Source organism: Mirounga angustirostris, unplaced genomic scaffold (assembly GCF_029215605.1).
Source record: "Mirounga angustirostris isolate CCGP_5_RB_7025 unplaced genomic scaffold, mMirAng1.0.hap1 SCAF_6, whole genome shotgun sequence".
In the NCBI taxonomy this organism is placed as follows: Eukaryota; Metazoa; Chordata; class Mammalia; order Carnivora; family Phocidae; genus Mirounga; species Mirounga angustirostris.
Window position 1 is genome coordinate 10961536 of NW_026991714.1, and position 23831 is coordinate 10985366.

Below are 23831 nucleotides of genomic sequence, written 5' to 3' on the forward strand. Positions count from 1 at the left end.
CAACCGACTGAGCCATCCAGGCACCACTAGAGTGGACTTTTTATGTGAACAGATTCCCCAGAGAAATAGTAGGAAATGGATATAAAGCCATTTTAGTTCTAGGTCATAGAAGAAGGGAAATTTCACAAAGAAGATATGGGGTCCAGCTTTCCAGAGGACAGTAATTCTCGGTTAAAAATCCTGGTTGTCAGTTCATTCTCAGAGGTCCCAGACTCTGCGTCATTGTCTTTCTTCATGATCAGATTGACTCTGGCCAAGGCTTTGCTGTGTTGCCTGTTAAGAAGTCTGGGAATACACACCATGGTTAGGGATGGAACATCCGGGTCAGGCTGGTGCCCAGGGCAGTGGGTCAGAACACATAGAATCATGGAAACTTGCTCTCCATTCCAACTCCGCCTGGCCACTGGCACTTGTCTAAACAGACACATAAACCTGAAAGTCAGACAGGCGGCTCAATGTTGCTATCAGTTCCTTAGGTAAACATGTCTTCTGAGCAATTATAAACAAATTACTTCATCTTCAGCACACAAAGCCACTGTGGTCTGAAGTTATATAATCTCTCTCCCTCATTCACTTTTCCTTCTCTTCCAATTTCTCTCTCTCTCTCTCTCTCTGTCACACACACACACACACACACACTTTCTAATGCCCAAATAACACCTTCTTCTGTCTAAACTGGAATAGTTTGGTAATAATTTTCAGCTGGGTACAAAGCTTAAGTACTTAAATGTACTGTCACAGACTTTTGATTATGTGATTCTTAGTTTAGTGAAAGACACTTGGAATTATGAAAAATGAAAGTCATCCAACCTCCTGTGGGATAATTCCTGTTTTGCAGGACCTAGGATTGTTGAGACTGAAAGATAAGTAGTCTGAAATGGGAAGAAAGACATCGAATCTGTGGGAGGTGGGGGGTGGGGGGCAGTGAGAAGTAGGCCAAACCTGCCCCACCCCTATCCCCACCCCCTTAGGGGCTTTGCACTTGCTGCACAGGGACTGGACCTTCCTCCCTCTTCCCCATCTTTGCATGATTTGCTCCCCTCCTGCATTCAGGTCTCTGCTCAAATACCTCCTCACCCAGTTGGTTTCATTTGTAGTTCATAAGAATTCTGTGTTTTTTTTTAAAGATTTTATTTATTTGACAGAGAGAGAGCACGCACAAGCAGGGGGAGGGGCAGAGGGAGAGAGAGAAGCAGATTCCCCACTAAGTAGGGAGCCCGATGCGGGGCTCTATCTCAGGACCCTGAGATCATGACTTGAGCTGAAGGCAGACGCCTAACCGACTGAGCCACCCAGGCACCCCCATAAGAATTCTTACCACCTGACTTGACAAATGTATTTGTTCGCCAATTAATTTTTCATGTCCCCTCGATGATGTGAATCTAGGAGGGCAGGGCTCTTGCCTGTCTCATTTGCTGCTCTCTCCCTGGCCTCACATAGTAGGTGCTCAAGACATATGTGTTGACAGAGAGAGGTGAAGGATATGGACCAAATTGCTTCACTAATTGCTGGCATCACTAACAGAGTTTAAGTCCTCCACATTCTTGTGGATCTGAGAGCTATTTGAAGGCCAGTGTATAGTTTCTGCACTGCACTTGACAGAGCACTCGTCTGCACCAATCTGACTCTCAGGAGAGAAAGTCCCACCACCAAACAATTCTTTCTACTGTACACCACCCCCCCCTCCAGGCTGCTTCGTCTTCTCCCTCTCTCTCTAATCTCCTCAAGCCACCATCAAATCTTACGAAGGTTACCCTAATGGACTCCTCCTAAGTAGGTTCTTGCCTTTTTTCTTGTCTTTGACTAACTTATTTTCTCCATAGTGACCAGAGCGATGTTTTAGAAAAACACATCTGATCATATCCTGGTCAAGCTCCTTCTAGAGCATATGACTTGTCTGACTCATCCCCACCCTGTTCTACCCATACTGGCCTTCTGATGTTCTCAGTGTCATTCAATTCTGTCTGCCTCAGGGACATTGCACTTGTGCTCTCTGTGGCTGGAATGTGCTTCCTGTGGTTTATTGGATGGCCAACACTATCTTTTTCATCTTTCTCAATTTAAAGGTTGTTTTCTCTTTGATCACAGCTTCTCCCATTATTTTCTAGAACAACGCTCTCCTTACTATCTTTTTAGCTACCAACGGTTGTAGCTCTTTTATTTACCTGATTCCTCATTTCACTGTCAGTCTCATTAGGGTTGGGGTCATGTTTATCACAATCCCTATTGTTTCCCTGATGCCTAGTGCAGTGCCTGGCACATAGTAGGTGTTCAGTAACAAAAATTGTTAAATGAATGAAAAATATTTTTGAGTGAATGAATCTCCTTAATTCCAAAGAAAGTCAGAGTCCCAGGTAAAAAGGAGATTGCTCCAAGACAGACACAAAAACAGACACATAGATCAATAGAACGGAATAGAGAACCCAGAAATGAGTCCACAACTATATGGCCAACTAATCTTAGACAAAGCAGGAAAGAATATCCAATGGAAAAAAAGAGTCTCTTCAATAGTTTTGTGAAAACTAGACAATAACACACAAAGAATGAAACTGGATCACTTTCTTAGACCACACACAAAAATAAACTCAAAATGGACAAAAAACCTAAATGTGAGACAGGAAACCACCAAAATCCTAGAGGAGAACATGGGCAGTAACATCTTTGACATCTGCCATAGCAACTTCTTACTAGATATGTCTCCTGAGGCAAAGGAAATAAAAGCAAAAATAAACTACCAGGACTTAATCAAGATAAAAAGCTTCTGCACAGCAAAGGAAACAATCAACAAAACTAAAAGGCAACCTTCAGAATTGGAGAAGATATTTTCAAATGATATATCTGATAAAGGGTTAATATCCAAAATGTATAAAGAACTTATAAAACTGAACACCCCAAAACTAAACAAGCCAGTTAAAAAATGGGCAGAAGACATGAATAGACATTTTTCCAGAGAAGATGTCCAGATGGCTAACAGACACATGAAAAGAGGCTCAACATCACTCATTATCAGGGAAATACACATCAAAACCACAATGAGATACCACCTCACACCTGTAAGAATGGCTAAAATCAACAACACAGGGAACAACAGGTATTGGGAAGGATGTGGAAAAAGGGGAACCCTCTTACACTGTTGGTGGGAATGCAAACTGGTGCACCCACTCTGGAAAACAGTATAGAGGTTCCTCAAAAAGTTGAAAATAGAACTATCCTATAACCCAGCAATTGCACTACTAGGTATTTACCCAAAGGATACAAAAATACAGATTTGAAAGGCTACACACACTCTGATGTTTATAGCAACATTATCAGCAGTAGCCAAATTATGGAAAGAGCCCAGATGTCCATTGACATCTGAATGGATAAAGAAGAAGTGGTATATATATATATATGTAATTCAGCCATAAAAAAGAATGGAATCTTGCCACTTGCAATGACATGGATGGAGCTAGAGAGTATTATGTTAAGTGAAATAAGTCAGTCAGAGAAAGATAAATACCATGTGATTTCACTCATATGTGGAATTTAAGAAACAAAACAGATGAACACATGGGAAAAAAAAAAGAGAGAAAGCGGCAAACCAAGAAAGAGACTCTTAACTCTAGAGAACTAACTGAGGGTTGCTGGAGGGGAGGTGGGTGGGAGGATGGGTTGAATAGTTGATGGGTATTAAGGAGGGCACTTGTTGTAATAAGCACTGGGTGTTGTATGGAAGTGATGAATCATTTAATTCTATACCTGAAACTAATATTACACTGTATGTTAACTAACCAAAATTTAAATAAAAACTTGAAAAAGAAAAAAGAAAACAAGAGAAACTGAAAGAAAAAAAAAAGAAAGAAAGGTCATCACTCCAAGAAATCTTATTGAATAAATTTCAACTGGTTCCTAATAAATGACTCTGTCCTTTGACCAAACCTGAGTCAGGCTCTTCTGAGCCCTCTTCTCCAAGAGGCCCTAAACTTGGGCTCTGTCTTTGGCCTGCTCAGTCCAGTTTTAGACAGAATTCTGCTGAGTCAGTTTAGCCTAAGTCCCCCACCCTTGGTATCTGACCACTCCTCATATCTGATTAAGTTCCTTTTCCCACCCTTGATATCTCATCACTAGTGTGCTTTCGACAAGAGACGTGTCAAGTCTGGTCTAGCAACAACAATCCCCCTAGCCTCCATGTTTCCTCTTCGTAATTTTCTATGCACTGACCTCCACCTTGCATCTTGCATTTTGACTGTACCCAGTTTGGAGTTGAGCCCAATCTCTCTCCCCTCCTGCAAAACCCCATTGCAGTAGTACCTCTTGCATAAACTTTTCCTTATCAACTTTAACAAGTAGCCTACAAACAATTTTTCTTTACCAGGTGCCCCCCTCTATCCTCTTCTCTAGTTCTATCCGTGCTTGCCCTCTCCCCATGCACATACCCATAGCTGGCAAACCTATGCCCAAGATCCTTAAAAATTTATAGGTGTGATACTTGAACCCTCTGTAGGTCTGATCATCTGTCACAAATTCAGAATCCTGCCCTCAGGCTTTATGCTCCTAATACAAACAAGATAAGCAGCTGGGGTGCCTGGTTTTATGTCATAACAACACAATCACACACCCTTTCCTCAGGAGCTATGTTCCCAGAAAAGTTATTACTATTATCATTAGTGGGCTAAAATAATTTTAAATGTACTAAAATGTTGATGTCTTAGGGGACCCAATAAATGGTATCTTTCTTCCCTGCTCTGCTTACGAAGAAATGGAGAGAAAAAAGAGTGGGAGGTGGAGGCCAAAATGTCCCTTTTATGGCTGAGAGACTGGACAGGAGTCATGGTTTTAGGGCTTTTGGCCAAGCAGCCTTCCTCATGTTGGTCCCCAGAATTGGGTGAAGGTGCTCACCAAGTATAGTCAAACCTGGCCTCGTTGGGGCTGGTTTGGGGGCTGTCACTAGGGATGTACAAATGGGCCTACTGCCAAGAGCGGAGTTGAGCTACATGGGCCTCTTCTTCACCAGCTTACCAATGAACTACCCATTCCATTCCCCCAGGGCCAAGACAGTAAAGGATTGAAAAAATGCAAGGTATGCATTTTTAAGAAGTTCCTTCCTTCTAATGTCAGAGTCCACCATCTTGCAGAAAACATGAAGTGAATATATTGGTCTGCTAATGGATCAGGTGTATAAACTGGTTGGCTCAGTAACATTCAAACCTGTCAGACTCACTTTCTTCTTTTATTTTTTTATTATTTTTTTTAATTTTTTTATTCTTATGTTAATCCCCATACATTACATCATTAGTTTTAGATGAAGTGTTCCATGATTCATTGTTTGTGCATAACACCCAGTGCTCCATGCAGAACGTGCCCTCCTTAATACCCATCACCAGGCTAACCCATCCTCCCACCCCCCTCCCCTCTAGAACCCTGTTTGTTTTTCAGAGTCCATCGTCTCTCATGGTTCGTCACTTTCTTCTTTTAAAAACTGAAGGGATTCATAAGATCTAATATCTCTTTGTTAAAAAGAAGCAACACGTCCAAAATAGAGTCACTTGTGCTAAGTTTTACCAAGACTTAAGTCTAAACTAACTGCAGTTTCAGCTTCTCCTATGAGTGGAATTTTAAACTAATTAAGCTGGAATTTCATGATTAGCACTAGCAAGATCATCTGTATAAGACCCTCTGCCCTTCCCCCCATGGGAAGGTGACCTTGCCTGAAACAATCTTTTTTTTTTTCTTTTGCGAATACCATCCTTGTCCCATCCTGTTTCTGCTTATAAAATCCTTTTATTTTGTACAGCTCCTAGGAGCTCCTCTCTACTTGCTAGATGGGCTGTTGCCTGATTCACGAATTGTTGACTAAAGCCAATTAGGCCTTCAGATTTATTCAGTTGAATTTTGTTTTTGAACACCTTTAATTGCTAAGATTCTGTGACGATTTCTCCCCACTGGAAATGGCATTTTACTGTGAAAATTTGAACTTGAAAACAACATTTATCAGAAAGAAAAGACATGTTTTTCACGAATGAGCTATCATTTTCCTGATGTGTGTTCCCCCATGCTTTCTCTGTTTGTAGATAGATTGGGGGAGATGTCAGAAATGGTGTCTGTTCACATTGGAAATGACATCTCAAACAAGGTCATTACCAGAGAATGACAGTAAATAACAGAAAATTGTCTATTTTCCGGGTTTTAGGCACTCAAAAGAGGATGAATAAAATAAGTCCATGTTTAGCTACCTATCCAATTGTACCAGTAGCTTTTTTTGTTTTTTTTTTAACTGTTAAATCTTATCCTAAAACTAAAACAAGTTTATGGGGTTTTGTTTTGTTTTGTTTTTAAAAAGCAGATTTGATTTTTTTTTTCTTTTCAGATACTCAAGTTTAATCAAAGTGCATACAAGGAGTAAAATAGTTAAAAGTCAAACAAAGGAATGGGTAAAAAGAGGGAGGAGAGTTCACTGATGATCTAGAAACAAGGGAAGCACTCTTGGATAATGGGTCAATTGCACGGTGGTGGCCTGAGAGAGAGTGTGCAGGTTTCCATCAGGACATTGTAACTTGCCATAATTATTTGCTGGTGTTAGAGGCTTTTACGGAAGTAAGATTCAAAGATTCCATCGACATAGAGCTCATCTTGTCAGAAATCACAGACCTAAAACTGACAGCTGCATTTACGTATTTCTCATATCTACCAAAAACCTGTTAGGGGCTTTATATGCTTTATCTCCTTTAGTTCTTATAGCCTGTTACCTAAGATAGGATTAGTACCTTCATTTCACACAGGAGATAATGAGGTTTAGAGAGTTTATGTCAATTGTTCAAGGTCATACAACTGATAAGTAACACAGGTAGTCCTTGAACCTAGGTCTATCTTGTTGAAAAACTGGTGTTCTTAACCTCCGTGGCATACCATACAGATAACAGTTGGTAGGAGAATGTCTTACTTTATCTTCCCTAAACCTCAGTTGCTATTCCGTGGTGGCAGATGTCATGTCCATCTTCCTCCCCTTTGTGTCCCCCTGTGCTCAGTCTAGTGCCCAACACATAACAGGAGCTTGACAAATATTTGTTGAACAGATCAAGGAACTGTGAGATTTGCTACTAATTAATAATTATCCCTTTTATAGATAAACATATAGCAATTCTTAGGGAGGATTTAGGAAGTTGAAGAGATGGAGGAAAGATTCATTGAGAATTATTTAAATCATGCTCTGAAATGCAAACACTATCATTAATTTAGGTATAGTTATATACCTACAGATATTAAAAGAGAGACTATGAGCTTTGCCAAATACACACACACACACACACACAATGTCTTGATACTTTGTATAGAAAACCAGGAAAGTCCATCTCTATTCTAGCCAATGTTGCTCAGAGTCTGCGGACAACCCTCCGCTGAAGTGAGGGCATTAAAATTCTGTTAAACAGTACAGCCTCTGAAGCTGTGTTGTCTAGGTTTAAGACTTTAAATTTTATTTCATCACTTACCAACTATGTTCAAGTCTTTTGAGACACAGCCATCAAGTCTACAGTAGAGAGGCAGAAACAGTAGTAAGCAAGGTGAAATTTGGGTCATAATGCAGGTGTGACACATGGGAAGGGAAGGGAAGCAAAGAGATAGGGTTGGAGAATCTCAAATTATAGTCTACTTCTAAGGACATCATCGGCCATGCTGAGGGGAGACTATAAGCCACAGTCATCCGTTATGGGAATCCTGTTTTTGCCATGCTCCCTCATTGTCCAGGAGCAAGCTGGAGGCAAGCTTGGTCTTGGTACAAATGGGGTGGTAGATCTAGAGGGACAGCAGCAGAATCTGCTCATCAACTATGTTCCTGGCACCAAAGATCTGAGTGGTGTGTTTTCTAGAACACCACATCAACTATAACCCTGGACAAAGCACTAATTTATCTAATTGTCTTCTTGCTAAAACTCTTCAAAAGGGTTGCACATACTCTCTACCTCTGATTTCTGTTCTGTTGTGCAACCCTGAACCATTCACATAAGATGTTTGTTCCTACCACTGAACTCTTCCTCAAGGTGACCAGTGACCTTCCCAGTGATCTATCCAATGTCTAGGTCTCAATCTTCTAGATTCAGTAGATCTGTTAACAGTACTGGATAGAGCTGGCTGGCCACTCCCCCCACCTTGAGATACTCCCTCGACTTGGCTCTTGGGTCTCGGTCTTCTGACCTCAGCGCTCAACCCTTCTCAGCCTCCCTTGATGGTGTGTTCTCATCCCTCTGATCTCTGAAATGCTGACCAACCTAGGACTTGGTCCTCACATCTCTTCTCTACCTACATTGACATTTTAGGTAATCTTATCTAATTTCATGATTTTCGTTGGATTCTAAATTTCATCATATCACACTTCCTATCTAGTACAGATCTTTTTGCTCAACTCCAAACACTGTTCTGGCCAAAAACTGTAGCGTGTTCCTTGATTCTTCTTTCTCACACCCCATATGGGATCTATTAGAATTTCTGTCAACTCTGCCTTCGAACACACCTAGAGTCCATCCAGTCCTCATTTTTTCCAGTGTTGCTGTTCTGGGCTAAGCCTCTGTTATTTCTCCTCTGGGTTATTGCAGGAATTTCCTCATGGATCTCCCTACTTCAGCTCTTTCTAGTGTATGGTATATTCTGAAACTTAAGCAACCAAAATGAATTTTTAAGTTACACTATGTCTTCCATCTCTCCATTGCACTCAGCCAACTTCTGATAATGGTCCACAAGACCCCTTGCCATTGAGCTTCTGCTAATCTTCTGTCATACTTTCACTACTTGCTCTGCTCTGGCAACACTGGTTTGGTCATTCCTTGAACACCAAGCACCTCCCTGCCACAGGATGTTTGCACTTGCTCTTCCCTTGACCTCCTGGAACTTTCTTCTCCCATATATCCACATATCTTACTCCCTCACTTCTTTTGAGCCTTTTTTCAAATGCCACCTGAGTAGTGAGAGCTTCCATAATCCATAATCACTGCCTGTAAAATAGCAACCCTCCCCCTTGGCACTTCCTGACCTTCTCACCCTAACCTCTGTTTCCCTACAGCACATATTGCCATTTGGCGTATTATGTATTTACCTACTTATTTACATAAGTTCTCTCTCTTTTTAATATTCACACTAAAAACCAGACTCCATAAGAGCAGAGACTTCATCTGTTTTATTTATACTGTATTCCCAGTGTTTGACACAGAGCCAACGAATGATAAAATACACTGTTCTATGTCCTATATTGTGCATGTCAGATTCCAATTTGTGTAAGATGTTGCTTTTGAAAATCAAAGGCCTTATTCTTTACATAGACATTAATTCAAAGTTTACTCTAATGGAGTCTGTGTCACTTTATTACTAAGGAGAGTTTCTTTATCCATTAAACCCTGAGAGTGTTAGTTATCTGTCAGACTTCTCCCTCTTTGGCCTATGGTACTCTATTCCCATCTGAGTTCTCTGTGTCTTTTTTCCTTGCTTTGTTTTTGCTGCCACCCTGCAGTGAAGGAAAGAGAATTTTAGGAAATACCTATAGTGTTACTCTCTGTTCTGTGCATATAATAGATTACAGTGAATATTCACATAATTAATTTGAATTAACTTCAGTTTATACCTTTAAAGATTCTCCTAGGGTATCCCATTTTGGAGTCCATGTAATTGCGTAACCAGTTCATGCCCAGTCACATTGGTTCACATGTGTGCCATGTTTCTGCCTTCTTTTCCTCTTTAACCCTATTACCTACAAACAAAGAAGTAAAATTGAAAGTAGAGATTTGAGACAACCATAATACTGTCTTCCTCCTTAATCAGAAATTTATGCCTAAACCCCCTCCCCTAATTATTACTATTTTTTTTGCAAATGTGATTGAAGTTTAACATATGTACAGAAAATTAAGAAAATAATGAGTTACAGCTTGACAAAATTTTAGGAAGTGACCATACCCACATAACCAGCACTTAGATCTAGAAACAAACTTACAAGCTTCCCAGAAGGCCTGTCATGTCCCTCAGGGTCACTAGCCCCAGCAAGGCTCCCCACCTTCCAGACTCCTAATAACAAGGGTTGGTTTTGCCCGTTTTTAAACTATTATATAAAAGGAATGGTACAATATGTACTCTTTTGTGTCTGGCTTCCTTTGATCAGCATTGTATTTGTGATATTTACTCATGCTTTGAGTGTTATGGTTCAGGACCCTTCTCATTTTGTCTGTTTGGGAAGACCCAGACTCTTGCTTTGTTATCCTTAGATCCTCACGTGGGTGACTTTGAACCAGGGAGATGCATCTTCTCAAATTGACTTTTGTGTTGCTAAGAACCCTCAAGTGGAAAGCAATGAAGCCTTTTTTGATCTGAGTTTCAAGTCTCAGGTACTGCTAACTAACATGGAAAACTGAGAAGCTTCAAGAATGGTGGTCTAGTTTATTGGCCAATAATTAGATGTGCAATCAGTGAAGTCAGGCTCACAAAACTAGTTACTGAATTTTCCAGGAGAGGAGCCAATGCTTTGAGGCTCCTCTGCAACAGCTATGATGAATAAGTTAAAGGTATTCTTTAATTCACAGCATTTTTCCAGCCAGCATGGGATAGTTCCTGGCCCACCCATACTCCTGGAAAAACCTGCCAGGAGTTTTGTCTAGCTAGGCTAGTTGAGAATGGGAATGCCGTCATTTGGAAGGAGTTGATATTGTGGTATTTGATGGATAAAAGCTAAGCAAAATGTTATTCTAAGAACACTGAGCTCCTTCCAGCTGCATCATTGATTAACTTTGGAGAGATGGCATAATTGCAGTGGATCTGGGGCCCTGAGTTCTTGTCCTAGTTTTGTCCCTAACTCATTGTGAAAATCTCACTAAAGTATTTGGACCTTAGTTTCCTCCTGAAAAAAAAAAAAAAAATCAGAATGTAAAACACTGTGGTCTCTGAAGCCTCTGTTATTCCTTGTGTGGCTGCTAATCCCCACTTTTGTGCCTTTCTTGGTCTCACTCCAGCTTCCTGGCTGATAACCTCTGTCCACCAAGCTTGTCTGCAGTCTCTCTTCTACCAAACCTTTCAGAATTAGCCTCCCTCCGTGCTGCTCTCTCTCATATTGGAAGCTGTCAGCATCAACGAGTGATGCTGCTTCACCCTTTCTTGATCATATTCCTTTGTAACATTGTCCTCCCTCCCACCCTTGGAGTTTATCACTGTCCACTCTCAAGGACTTAAGAGTCCATCTAGAGACCCTTTTGCAATCATCTGTAGTATCTTATCTCATGTGCTGAACAGAAGGACTCCATGAGGTTTGTATTACTGATCTCCAAATTTTAAAGAACAGATAATGATTCACTCTGTCCTGTCCTGAAATACACTTCTACCCTCTCCACTCCCCAAACCCAAAGGTGGCAATCGTTCAACAATGTGAAATCCTGCTGCTGAGATGAACATGAGCAATGGGCAGAGTGGGTAGTGGAGAAGACAGGGAATGAGGAGCCAGGCAAAAGACAAACCATAATCACCTAGTCTTTAAACAACAACTATTTAACAAATAAGAATAGATCATTACTTCCTTAATCTGATAAAGGCATTTATTTAAAAATTTCAACAACCATTAAAATTAACAACTCAGGAAACAACAGATGTTGGTGAAGATGAGGAGAAAGAAAAACCTCTTACACTGTTGGTAGGAATGCAAGCTGGTGTAGCCACTCTGGAAAACAGTATGGAGGTTCCTCAAAAAGTTGAAAATAGGGCTACCCTATGACCCAGCAATTGTACTACTGGGTATTTACCCCAAAGATACAAATGGACTGATCCAAAGGGGCACCTGCACCCCAATGTTTATAGCAGCAATGTCCATAATACCCAAAATATGGAAAGAGCCCAGATGTCCATCAACAGATGAATGGATAAAGAAGATGTGGTATATATGTGTGTGTGTGTATATATATATATACACACATATATAATGGAATATATATAATGGAATATTACTCAGCCATCAAAAAGAATGAAATCTTGCCATTTGCAATTATGTGGATGGAACTAGAGGGTATTATGCTAAGTGAAATAAGTCAGTCAAAGGAAAACAAATACCATATGACTTCACTCATATGTGGAATTTAAGAAACAAAACGGGTGAACATAGGGGAAGTGAAGGAAAAATAAAATAAGATGGAAATTGAGAGGGAGGCAAACCATAAGAGACACTGAACTCTAGGAGACAAACTGAGGGTTGATGGAGGGGAGGTGGGTGGGGGGATGGGGTAACTGGGTGATGGGCATTAAGGAGGGCACTTGATGTAATGAGCACTGGGTGTTATATGCAACTCATAAATCACTAAATTCTACCTCTGAAACTAAAAAAAAAAAAAAAAAGTCCTGCTCTCAGTGAAGGTATCTGATTTCCAATTATTTTGCTTCTATCAAAAAAGGAAAATAAACACTTGTCTTGCTTTAGACAAAAAAAATTTCAGCAAACATCCCTAATAGAGAAAAGTAAAGAACATCCCCTTTAAAATCAGGAACATGATAAGAATTTTCAGTATCACCATTTCTAATATTGTTTAGGAGATCCTAGCCAGAGCCATAAGACAAGCAAATATATAAATACACACACACAAAAAAAACACAAAATAAAGGGAAAAAGAATTGAATAGGAAGGAAAAAACCACCCTTATTCATTGATTATATAATTGTTTACATAGAAAATCTAAAACATGTTACAGGTATGGTATTAGAATTAATAAGAGAATTTAGTAATATAAAATCAATATATAGAAGTCAACTGTATTTCTATACACCAGAAACTAAGGCTTAGAAATTTATGAATGTAAAAATATAGAGCACCTAAAAATCAACCTATGAAATTCATAGCCATCTTTATGGAAAAATCTAAAATATGTTTGATAGATGTTAATGGAAACAAAAGGAGAGATAGATGAAATTCATGTAATAGAAAAAGTTAATATTGTAAAGGTGATAATTCCTGCCAAAGTGACTTATAAATTCAAACAAAATCCAATAAAAAAAAAAAAACTCAGTAAGTTTTTCTATGGAGCCAGATAGGATTATAGGAAAGGCTGGTCCTAAAATATTTAATGAAGAAAATCAGGGCCAAGGACATCCATGAGAATTTGGAGAGAAAAAAGAATCACAGTGGGCACCTACCCTACCTGTTATTCAGGGTTGTTGTAGAACCACAATGATTAAGCCAATGTAGACTGGCATAGGAATAAGTATGTTGAACCCAACAGGGAGCACAGACACAGATCCATACGAAGACTGAAACTTGATACCTAACAGAGCTGACATTGCAGGATAAGGGGAATGGGAGGTTATTCAATAAATCAGATCACTCTCTGAAACAAGTGTTTGAAGTCCCAGTCTAAGCTCTGTCCTCAGTACCTGTGGGACCACAGGTCCTTTCACTTGGACTCCCCAAATGAGGAGACTTATAGAGCATCAGGGGACAAACACCTGGACAGATGTCATTGGCAATGTGCACAGGGCCAGTGAGAGCTGCCTGCCCAGAGGCAGGCTATCAGGGGAGGCATCATCTACAGAAAATAACAAAACAATAGTGAAACTGACTAAAAATGGAACTCTCTTATTAAAGAGTGGGCAATTCTAAAAAAAAAATGTCTCCTATGAAAGTCAGTGTATTCCCTGAAAAGTATTTTTTTCCCTAAGTTCTAAGTAATTCCAACAGTTACTGCTTTGTTTTAATAATAGATATGTAAGCTTCAATACATGTTACCTCATCTTTTTTATGTTTTTATAAACTTTAAATTCTTTTCTAGCCATTATACTGTACTACACAGTAATATGGAAGTGACTTTGGAGAACTCTCCAGTGTATAGTCAGTGTCCCGCCTTGTGTGGACTCAACAACAGGCATCTGTTTTGAAAGTAAGCTTGTGATGGTTCAGTGTTTGGAACTCCCTTCCAGTGAAGCTTCTGTTGAGCCGCCTATTACTAAACAAACAGTTGTGGCACAGTAATTCTAAAGATGAAGAAGTGGAACCTGAGTTACTATAGTTGTCACTTTATGTGATCACTTCAGCATTTCATTTGTGCTTAAAATTTAAAATAATTAAATAGAGAGCTGTCATTGGCAACCCAACCATCATGGCAATCGTTCTCCTTAAGTCTGGACAAGTCATTCATTTCAACGTGATAGGTGGATGGTTGCTATGAACTGATTGACATTAGTAGGTGAAATGCAAACAAATTGCCATCTTATTTATAGGTTTTTTCCAACCATAAAATCTCATGTTTTTAAAAGAACAGATTAAAAATATTTGTTTGTATTTTATATATAATAATATATTATTTTATGTATTTAATCTGCAAGAAGGAAAGGGTGGATCACATGGTTCTTCAACCTTCTTTCTTCCAATTCTGAAATTTTAATTTCTCTCCATGTAGTACCTAACGATGTTCCTTCCCTAACCCACCAGGGTTTGCAAACACAGTCACCTGAGATTTTACATATGCACACTTGGATCGTCTATAAATCTTAGAGTAGCAGAGAGCTCTGTCTGTGAAATCAACAACTGTCACTGTATAATTGGGGCGGGGAGGAAAGTGTGTTTTATGTTTCAAAGCTGGGGGCACTGGTTAAAGAATAGGACAGAGGAGAAAGAGGTTTCCTAGGGGCAGAAATGTAGAAGCTGGTTCATTCATGTCGGTAAGGAAACATGGCCTGTGGCCATAAAGGCCTCCCGTGGTGACTCACACTGCCCTAAAATGAAATTTGTTTATTCTGGGGCTCATTTTATCACCCTAGCCCTGGGGTTATTGAAGCTCCTAAAAGCTTGTAGGTAGTAAGTGGTTTGGGGTGCCAGAAAAAGTAATTGGATTAATGCACTTCTATCTCGGATTAATGCACTTCTATCTCAGATTACTGCCAAATTAGTCTGTGGTATGTGGGCTTTTTATGTTATTCTGAGTGTGGCGTAATACGACCAGCTGCTCTGTGACTTTATTATCCTCCTTACATCAGACCCACCCAGCCAGCCCCATCTCATCTTGTCACACCCCCAGACTGCACCCTTTAAAGTCCCTGCCCGTCCCTCATCCCTTCTTACTTCCTGGCTCCTTCTTTCAACCTTCCACTTCTTCCCAGGCTTCGTGATGCAATTAAATAAAACCAAACCAAAAATCTTTCAGTTGTATCAAAGGCTTATCAATTGCAATTGCACTTGGTGGAAATCTATAATAATTCAACCATGACCTGACAGCAGGATATTTCTGCAGCCTCCACGCCGAAGGATGTTAAGAGGAAGAAACATGGCGTAGGACTTCAGATGCCACATGCCACCAACCGAGGAAAAGGAAGGATTTTATGGGCTTCAGTCAGCACATTGTTTTTTGTCAATGATCTACAATTAATTAGAACTGGATCAGAGTTTTGTGGTGTGAAGAGTATTGGCGTTAGAGTCAGATGACCAAGGTTCAAAGCCTTTCTCAGTCACATTCTTGGTGATGCTGGGAACTCTAACATTTGAGGTTGTCTTAACTGCTTCACAGCCTGTAGTAAAATAAGTAAATATGAAAAAGCTTTATGTGTTAGTAAATGTTATAAAAACATAAGATGGCTTTAAAAATCATTGATTTAGACCCTATTTAGTAATAATTCACAACTAACTGCAATTACTCTATAAAATAGTATTATAATTATAATTTTTTAGAATCTTCTAAAATTCAGAATTTTATTAATTCAAAATGGCTTTCTGGCTTTCCTCCTAGGTTAATTCCCATCCATGAAGATGTGTCTGTAGCACATAAAGTTTCTCTTAAAAACTTCCTTTGCTGAGGGCAATGGTCATCTCTTCTCCAATGTTTGGTTTACACGTTGAGTTTCAGAATGGATAAGGTTATGAATTCCTAAAGCAACTACTCCATTGAAATATTTAATTTTTGTCAGATAATCTGCCACTTCCATATTACTCTGTGTATTTAAAAACTAAATGTAGCTAGACTTTCATAGATGAAAGCAAGCATTGTGAATCCAACTTTGATGTTTTGAGTGCCAATTTTACCTGACCTGGGTTTTGATAAACATATTGATATAGATTTACTGTTCTCTTCTCTTCAGTGGCAATTCTTAGAAGATACTGCTTTGATCTTAACAGCCCATTCAACCAACTTTTCAGGACCTTCAGGTGACTCTTCTGGGGCTTTTGGTTATCCTAGGAGACGTTTTTCTCTGTAACTTGATGGATGAAAAGTTCTTTGTAATAACATTTTCTTTGCTTTCATTAGAGACATAGTCCATACTCAGTCTAAAAGCTGGGTAAGTCTTGAAAAGGCAGAAAGAAGAAAATATACAAGTCCCTTAATGCTACTCCCAAGAATAAGTAGCTGCTGCTTGGTTTTTGCTGTACAGCTTTACAAATTTTCCTCTGCCATGCCACACATTTTATTACAATTAAATGGAATTTTATGGCTTTTCTTGTTACAAAAGTGATATAAGATTGCTGCAGAAACACTTTCCAGTGGAAAAAAAAAATAACCCAGAACGTGATACCCAGAGATAAGGGCTATTTAATATTTGCTGTGCATCCTTCCAATCTTTTCCTATGGCTATATATACCTTTTATTAGAATTTAAGGAACTTTTCCCACTTCCTGTCACCATAAAAGAAATATAAATTCAAGGTAAAAAATCAGAAAATAGGCAGGAGAAAGACTAAAAATTACCCATAATGTCACCACACAAAGGTGAGCACCCTAATACTGATACATATTCTTCTAAGGCTTATATTGGGCATTTTGTATGTCCATATATGATTTTTTTTCTACAAAACCAGATGATACCAACCATACTGATTTGCAATCTCCTTTTTTTTAACTCAATAATATATAAAGACTGTGTTCCTATATCATTAAATATTTTCTTACAACACAAATATTAAGGCCTCATACATAGTATTGTATTGAGTTAATATACCCTGACTTGTTGAACAAATTTCCTGTTTGGGGGGTATTTAGAATGTCTCCGGTTTCTCATAGTTATTAGCAATGTTTCAGTGAACCACGTTCAACTATTTTTTGTGAGCATCTTTTAGTATTTCCTAAGGATAGGTGCCTAGAAATGGAATTTGGAAGATTTTTCATTCATTTTGATGAATTGTCTTCATGCATCTTTTAATAGTTTATATTCCCCATAGCAGAGTGCCTTTTCCTTGCAGCTTTGCCAAAATTGACTCTTATCCTTTTTATTTTATGTTTTTTCATCTTTGAGTGTTGAAATGGCAGATATTTATATTCTGTTTTTAATTTAATTTACATTCCTTTTGATTATGTTTTCCTTTAAATTACATGCTTACTAGTGTATCCACTGAATCTGTGGAAAATTACCTTGATAGTAAAAACAAGGAGAAGAGAAATCTCTGAATCCTGCACTTGCAGTTGTGTGAAGGAGTCAGTGAAGGTGGCATTAAATGTTCACTGATTCATGGGTCCATTTGTCTATTTACTTATCGTTTCACAAATATTTGCTGAACACCTTCTCTATGCTAGGCCTTTTTCTAAGAGCTGGGACTCTAGAGGTGAGCAATATTGATAGGGTCCCCATCTCAGAGATTTTTAGTACACAACACAGAAATGAAACAAACAATAATTACAAGTGACTTTACGATTATAAAAAAGGAAGTTCAAAGTAATTATCCTGAGGCAATTATATTTAGGCTGAGCTGCTCTGTTAAAAAGGTGCCATTCACTGAAAAGTCCCCTACGTGGTGTTTAGTTTCTCCTATAATTGGGTAGTAGGAGAATATATAATGAGAAGGCACACACACGAAAGAAATGATTTTATAGAACTGGAGAAGTCTTGGGAAATGGAGAAATTCCATTCTTATTTTACCAGGAGATACTTTAGTCCATTCCTGTTGGGTAAATATGTATTTTTGCTTTAAAACACCTGCAAAAAGACTTGCCACACTGCTTGGTGACCTACACGTTCTTACTGTTCTTGCTGAATTGGCACTCTATCTAGTCTCTTGACACCCTGTCATCAAAGGCTGTAACTCTAGAACGCAAAAGTCTCCAGGTGATCCAGTCCAACAAGTGGAAGCAAGAAGTGTTTGCTTTGACCAAATGTCTCCCATCTTGGGCGTTGGCCTTGGTGACAGATCATCCTTCCTTTTAGGGAAGGGGCCAAGTCTTCTTGAGACTCAGCTTCCTAGAACGTTCACTTTTCTTCCTTTTTTACTTAAACTATTTTGTAGAATACAAAAAATACATAAAACTATATACATTTTAAATAATATTAAAATGAGCATCTATGCAAACAGCACCCAGGTTAAGGAGACATTGACAGTAGTTTAAAAGCTCCCTCTGTGACCCTCCCAGATGGACATCCCCTTGAATAACTAGTATTCTGACTTTTTTGATAATCATTTCTTTGCTTTGTTTAAAAAAAGAAAGCTTTCACCATCTATAAGTGTATGTGCATCCTTCGTATATATTATTTACCCTCCTGCTTATAAAAATTGTATAAATGGATCACACTAAATGTGTTTTTTATTCCTTGTTTAATATTATGTTTATTTAATATTATGTTTATGATTTATCCATGTTAGTGTATACAGCTGTAGTTTGATCTTTTAAGGAAAGTAATGAGTATACCAAAAGTTATTTATCCATTCTACTATTGTTGTACATTTGGAATATTTATGGTTTTTGGCAACCACCAACAATGATATTTTGAACATTCCCGCTGGAAATGGAATTGCTGGTAGCCAGGAATGAATAAGTATAAATTTACTAAATAATTCAAGTTGTTTTCCAAAATGGATGAAGCAATTCATGTTCTCGCTAGCAGTATATGAGAGATCCTATATTCCCCAACACTTGGTCTTGCCCAATAATTACATTTTTGACAATTGGGAAGGTATGCCATAGCATATGTTTGTGGATTTAATTTTCATTTTTCTGACTATGATGATGTTAAACCTTTCTTCCTACATTTACTTGTTATTAAAGTTTTCTTCTATGTGAAATATTGGTTCAATTCTTGGGCTTACTTTTCTCTCAATTCACTTATTTTATTGATTCATAGTTCCTTACATATTTTGGGTAGTAGTCTTTTTTTGGATATATTTTTAGAAAATCCTCTACTCTGTAGGTTGTATTTTCAATCTTTTAATATATCTCTTGATTAACAGAAGTTCTTAAATTAATAGTACTCGAGTTTATAATTTTTTCTACATAGTTTATGTTTCTCACATCTTTTTTTTTAAAGATTGTATTCATTTATTTGACAGAGACACACAGTGAGAGAGGGAACACAAGCAGGGGGAGTGGGAGAGGGAGAAGAGCGGGAAGCCTGAAGCGGGGCTTGAGCCCAGAACCCTGGGATCATGACCTGAGCTGAAGGCAGACACTTAACAACTGAGCCACCCAGGCGCCCCATGTTTCTTACATCTTGCCAAAGAAATATTTTCCCAGGGCTCCTGGGTGGCTCAGTCAGTTACATGTCAACTCGATTTTGGCTCAGGTCATGATCTCAGGGTTGTGGAATCAAGCCCTGTGTGGGGCTCCATGCTCAGTGGGGAGTCTGCTTCCTCTTTCCCTCTCCTTTTTTCCCTTCCCCCACTCAGGCTCTCTCTCTCTCTCTCTTTCAAATAAATAAATACATCTTAAAAAAAGAAATATTTTCATTAGTGTGAGTTATGAAAATATTTTTCCTACATCCTATTTTAAATTTTCATACTCTTGTTTTTTATGATTGTCTTCATTTGGATTTGATGTCTTTATATAACATGTGGCTTCTAAGTGGATATACCAAATCTTCCCAGCACTATTTGTTAAAAAGTCTATCCTTAATGATCTGCTATAACATCTGTCATAAAACAAAGATCCATGAATGCATAATCTATTTCTGGGCAATCCTTCATGATCCATTATTCTATTTGTACATTGGTGTGCCAGAGATACACAATCTTAATAATGATAACTTAAGATATCTTGTTAACTGGTAGGACAGGGCTCACACCTTATTTTTCTTTACACTGTCTTGGTTATTCTCAGCCCTTTATATTTTTCTATCAATTTCAAACTAGCTTAACAAGTTACTCAAATGCTACAGTTGGCATTTTAATCGAGATTGCTGTGTGTATATATGTGTGTAGGTATATATGTTTTTGTTCGTTTGTTTGTTTGTTTGTTTTTAAAGTAGGCTCCACAATGCAGGACTTGAACTCATGATCCCAAGATCATGACTTGAGCCAAAATCAAGAGTCAGATGCTCAACTGACTGAGCCACCCAAGCACCCCTGATCTTTTCATTCTTAATACCTATTGTGCTTACTCTATTAAATCAATTTAACTAGAGGTTTGTCAGTTTTATTATCTTTTCAAAGAAATGAATTTGGTTGGTATTAGCTACTACAATCTTGACAGTATATGTGTTTTCTATTTGGTTCATTTTAACTTTTATTTTAAAATGTTCTTTTTTCTGTTCTGTTAAGAGTTATATTGTTGTTTTGTTTCACATCCTCAAATGGTTTCTTTAGTCATTAATTTTCTGTCTTTATTCTTCTAATCTGTAACTTAAGGTTATATTTTTTTCTAAGACCTGCTTTACTTGCCTCTCATAAGTTTTCTAAGTAGTATTTTTTATTATAGTATAAAATATATTTACAGTGCTATCATGAGTTCGTATTTTAGTACAGATATTTTAATCCATGTCTTCTATGACATATTAGGTGATTGCGGATTTGTCTGGTACTCCTTGTAGTTCATCACTTTTTTCTTTGTGTATTTTCAGGCTATGCCTTGAGGCACAGACAAAGTTTTAATTTTGTATCTCCCCACTGAATTAAAACTTTTATGTTTCAAATTAGACTTTATCTGTACTATGCTCTTTGACTTAAAGTCTGTTTTCATAAATGCAGTTATATAAACTTTCCTTTGGTTAGAATTTGCATGATAATATTTTCTACATTTTTATGTTCAACCTGACCAGTTAAGCAGGAAATATTTTCTCCCCCAATTAATGAACCTCAATCACTGAACAAACTCTCAACAGAATGAGAAAGCTTAGTATTGACTTGTCACTATTGTAAGTTCTTTTAAACTTTTTATAATGAATTTTGTAAGCGCATGAAAAAATGAAACATACTATAACCAATAGCTATGTGCTACCAAGCAGGTACCTAGATCTATCACATCTTAGCTTTTTAATTATATGTGCTTAATTTTATTTTGCTTAATGCACACTTTTCATTAAAGTAAAATATACACACAGCAAAGTATGAAATCATGAGTGTGCAGCTAGACGAAATTTCACAAAGTGAACACAACCCGCATCAAGACAGAATTACCAATGCTGCAGAAACAGTATGGTACCTCTTTGTCACTGCTTTAATTTTTCTCTCAAAACTGAAAATTATTCTGACCTTTAACACTGTAAATTTTCCCCCTATTTCTGTGTTTTATGAATAAAATCCTACCACTGTATGTGCTCCTTGTGTCTGCCTTATAATGCATCCATTTATGGCATCCATATATCCATTCATGTTGCATGAATCAGTGGCTTACTCATTTTTATTGCTGCTTTATATCTGATTAATTTCTCCATTTTACTGTTAGTGGATATCTGGATTGTTTTCAGTTTGGAACTATACTAAGTAATCCTGCTTTATAATTCTCATACATGTCTCTGGCTCTCAGAGAACCCAAGAGGCATAATTTGATAAAATCATAACTAAAAGGAAGCCATTCTATGTCCTCCAGTATACTCAATACCATCCAAAGCCATGGGACATGAGAACTGAAAGGGCCACAGTTGGAAGAGCTGACAGTCTCTGAGGTCCAAATTCATACAGCCATTTAGAGACAGAACAGGGATTGACAGGTATTAAAAACTATCTATGTAACACCTGATAGACCTGAATAAAAATTGGAAAAAAAAACAGTCAAACTAAAAGAACCATGTAGATCCAGCTACTGAAACATTATTTGTTCAATGGCAAGCAAACAAAAAGCCACAGCAATTCAGCCAAAAAAATTGAGCATATAGATAATCTCAATATGGAAAGGATTTTGAATTTGGGATTATTTCATCAAATGTCCACTTATGGAAAAGAAGAGCAGATCTTTTAAATAATAGTAAAATATTAAGACAAGCTAATTGTAGAATTGAAAGAAAAAATTTGAAGGGACATAATTTATCTCTTGAGTGCCAGAGAGACTCTAATAATGATGTCAGCTAAACAGACTGAGGATCCCACTCAAATAGATCAAAGCCACATGTTGCAAGATGTAAGACATCCAAAAGCCAGAACATGCTATCCCTCCCAGCCCCAATGGATCATTAGTGATCCAAGCCCAAAAAGTACATAAGGCTTTGGGCTGGTTCCCTGAAACACAGAGGGATGCATTTTGCTTGCGTGACCCAGCAGACCACCACCTGGGTGGTCTGTGCAGTTCAGAGGATGTAGCAGCCAAATCCCCTGAGAGGGTTTGGGTCAGCCTGTATTCTGATTTGCCCTTGGACCAATCCATTCTCATATGGCAGTCATGTTACTGTCTTGCCTAAAAATCTTTAATAACTTCACAGGACTTGTAAAATCACATTTGAATTCCTACCCATGCTCTGCTAGACCCCGCATGATCTGACCCCTGCCTGCATTACAGGCTACTCACACACTCACCCATGAAGTCGGGCCCCACTGGGCAGCCATTGTCCACTCCGGGGAACTTGGCACAGATCTACGCCCTGGATCTGGAGGGCTCTTCTTCTTTCTCTTCCATAACTGGCTTCTTTGCCTCATTCAGGCCCCAGGTCAAATGCCTCATCTTCAGAGAAGACTTTTTTGATGGTCAAAGCCAAGCCCTTTTGCCGGGACCCATACATTCACCAGCATCCTTATCCTCCCTCTGACTGCTTCTTTTCCATTCATGTACACATGACAATTTGTTCCTGTTAAAATCTCTTTATTGCCAATTTCCTCCAATAACCTACCAACTATTTGTTTTATTCATCACCATATTCCCAGGGCCCTAGCATAGTGTTTAGCATAATGTAGTTGCCTAACTATATTTGTTGAATGTACATAGAGAAAATAATACTAATAATAGGTGATACTAACTTGGACTCATTACATGCTCGTTCTAAGCACTTGACACGTATACCTGTGTTGAGTCTCTGACACAGGCCCTATCTTTTATGGTTGATGAGACTAAGGCAGAGAGAGGTGAAGGGACCGCCAGGAGGTAGGGTAGAGCTACAGTTGGAACCTAAACAGTTTGAAGTAGCAAAGACCCCGGTCTCCCCTAAAGTGTCCTTGCCTTACCTCAATTAAATAACAGGCTCCTCAAGAAAGCATTTAGCATACTAGGGTCTTAGGGCATCAGATAGATGTTTGGAGCCAGAAGGGTCTTCTGGGCTTCTGAAATCCATTGCTCCCTCTGCCTGCAGCCCTGTGTTCTCTGGCTAGAGAGAGCCCCTTCCTGAATGACCTGGAAAAGGCTTCACTTTGTGCAGGGTTTTTGCAGAGTCTAGTTGGTGTGCACGCACATGTGTGGGTGTGTGTGCGTGCATGGATACACGTCCGGGGGTCAGTGACTGTTTACCAGGAATATGGCCCAGTCAGCTTAAGGGATAATGAGGGAAACAGAAAGGATTGGATAAAAGAGACTAATACACAGGTACCTTGCAGAATACAGCTATGGGAGAGGAGACTAAACTTGCTCCATTTGAAGGGCTGTGTTAAGGAGATTTAAAACAATAAGTAAATGGATTCGACTTTTATGACTTTTTCGGGATTTGTGCTTTGTCGTGTTAACTCACGCAGTCCTCACGTTGCAGTATTTATACTCTAACTGGTTCCAGCCCATCAGTGGTAGAGCCTGGTAAAAACTCAGACAG

The 23831-nt window shown here is 38.6% G+C and overlaps 1 long non-coding RNA gene across 2 annotated transcripts; it reads left to right on the top strand.

The window, feature by feature from the left end:
• The first annotated feature begins 6349 nt into the window (after positions 1-6349).
• On the top strand, positions 6350-20773 carry LOC123845320 (uncharacterized). 2 transcript variants are annotated; one of them, XR_006791022.2, is made up of 4 exons: positions 6350-6410; positions 13752-13859; positions 16051-16117; positions 20727-20773. It is a non-coding gene; the product is annotated as an uncharacterized LOC123845320 (long non-coding RNA). The 2 variants fall into 2 exon arrangements; XR_006791023.2 differs by lacking the exon at positions 6350-6410 and adding an exon at positions 10228-10340.
• The last annotated feature ends 3058 nt before the right edge of the window (positions 20774-23831 follow it).